The sequence below is a fragment of the Phalaenopsis equestris genome, unplaced genomic scaffold (assembly GCF_001263595.1).
Source record: "Phalaenopsis equestris unplaced genomic scaffold, ASM126359v1 Scaffold000540, whole genome shotgun sequence".
Taxonomy (NCBI): Eukaryota; Viridiplantae; Streptophyta; class Magnoliopsida; order Asparagales; family Orchidaceae; genus Phalaenopsis; species Phalaenopsis equestris.
This window is the reverse complement of record NW_018164980.1, coordinates 1,920,240-1,922,924: the sequence shown is the minus strand read 5'-3', so window position 1 is coordinate 1,922,924 and position 2,685 is coordinate 1,920,240.

Below are 2,685 nucleotides of genomic sequence, written 5' to 3'. Positions count from 1 at the left end.
GTATTTTAAAAAAAATCTAATTGACTACAAGGCTACAAAGACTTATAATCAATTAAAATATTAATGAGAAAAATAGAATAAAAGTTATTAAATTAGATTCAAATGATGTTTTAATATAAATAATAATTTTTTAATTTTGCTCAAACCCGTATTGTCTTATGACTACATTATTAAGGTTGTTAAAAAGACTCTTTGTTCGTGAACAGCTCGTGTTCGGCTCGTTAAGCAAACGAGCTGAACACGAACACAGTTTTTGAGCTCGAAATATTAATGAGCCGAACACGAGCTGAGTATGGCTCGCTCGTGTTCGGCTCGTTTACACCCCTAGATATGACAAATAGGTTTAGGTGTCATCAAAAATAGCTATTCAAGGCTTTGAATGAGTATTAAAAGAGAATATAAAATGTTAAATAGTAACAGATGCGGTTTAAGAAGGTAGCCCATGCAAAAAAAAAATTTGGAAATAAAATGTGGCACTTTCAACGCTGTAATTACTAAAATTCCATTTGTACCCTTCGTGGACTTTAATCTAAAAAACACATTTGTCACTTGTACATGGGACAACCTGTGGAATTAGACCTGCTCCCTTTTTATATTTTCTTTGGATTTGCACGTGTGAAGAATTGGGTGGTGACTGGTGACCAAATCACAAACCATGGTTAATAATGGTTTTGTTTAGGAATATTTACATAAACACCACTCAATTCCAAAGTTTTTACATATTTAGCACCTAAACATAACTTTTTGCATGCACACCACCATGATTATGCATGAAAAAGGCGAATTTAACATTTTAAAAGCTAAAATGACGGTATTTTTTATGTGATACAAATGTAAAAAACAAAGTATATATGTAAGAAAGTAAAGTTTATGTGTTAGATATCGAAATACAATGGAATTGGGTGGTTTGTATGTAAATTTCCCTTTTATTTATACAAATTATAAGGTTTATATGCAGCTTCAACTTCTTTTAGAAGTGATTTTTTTACACTTACATTAACATCAAAGTTAAATGTAAGAGAATATTTTGTTTATAACATAAAAATTGGGTTCATTTAACATAAGATGAAGAAACCAAGCAAATGTAATTAGTAGTAAGGTTTTGATAGTCCAAATCAACACCTAAGTTAGCATCAATGAAACCATGCAATGAATATTTATCTCGGAACTTGAAGAACAACCCATAATCAAGGCAAAAATTTAAACTTTTGATTGCTTTATTAGTTACATCAAACTAATTTTTTTTTATGGGTGCTTGCTTAAATCAACTAATAAGCATACTAGAAAAAGCTATATTGGGCCTAATGATAGTCATGTAGACTAGGTTTCTAAGAAGAGCATGGAATGGTAAAAGTTTTATATTTCCATTAAGTTGATTGAAAAATCTTATTTTGGTTGATATCTAACTTCTGATTAATTTTTTAAAATAGCTTGTTTAAGATAAACACAGTTCATTATTTTATCCTATAATAAAAGAGAATGATAAAACTCTTCCAGGTCTTCAGTTTCAGTTCAAAGATTTGTAAATCATCACTCACAATGATGAACATAACATCCATATAAAGGAAAATAACTGGATACATACTAGAAGTATTCATGATAAACAGTCTATGATCTTAATTTGTAGATGACCATAAATAAAAATGAAGTTACACTGCTATCTTGTCATGATATGGAGTTGTTATTCCAAGCTATAAGAAGCATTTTTAACTATAGAACATACTTAAGATGAATTTAGTGCCATTCCTTAATTGTTGATTTAATGAATCATTCCATAAGTGAAACTAACCATTTTTACGTTTTATAAAAAAAGCTTATATATAAAAGAAGTTGCAAAGAAGGTGGTGAATACAGATGAGGTTATTTTAGCAACTGAGATCAAAGTTTCTTATAATTTTCTCTTTCCTGTTGAGAAACCATTGAGCAACAAGTTTAGTCTTGCACTTGTTAACACTCCCATCAGTATTGTTATTTATGTTGAAATTCTATGAAGAGCATGCATAACATCTTTTCTTTCTTTAATATGATTAGTTAAGAGAATCTAATTAACAAAATGCATGCACAAACTTGTCATTCTTCCATCATGATAGTTTTCATCTACTATTAATTCTTCACATCACTAAAAAGATAAAATTTTCCTTTTTTTCATTTTAATCTGCCAATAATAATAGATTGTGCTTGATGGTGTGGTAACATTGGAGGTAAAGTTTTTCAATACTTATACTATGTAGTATGATATTACTTAAAAGAGTAATATGAAGTTGTTTCAATTAAAAAGTAAACATATCTTATAAGACCACAAACATGTAGGTCATTAGATACATGCACTTCTCGTCCTTTCATCACAATCAATGAAGATTCACTTCCTCGCTTTGCCATCAAGCTTTGTTCTTGGAAAATAAAAATAAAAGTATAGCTCAAAAAGCTAAGAAAATATAAATTACTTTGCACGACTCTACTCCCTAAGCATTTAAATATATGATTATATAGCCCCACCCTGCCACCAGCCCACCACCCCCACCCCCACACTAAGCCACACCACCGCTCCGAGCCCTTCCCCCACCCCTACCTCCACTCTGGCTGCAGCTAAGTTGAGTGCATCAGAGGCCCACGCTGCCTCTACCGGGTAAGAGTCGCAGCTATCGCATCGAGCCTGTTGGCAACACACAAATTTTTTTTTTTTAA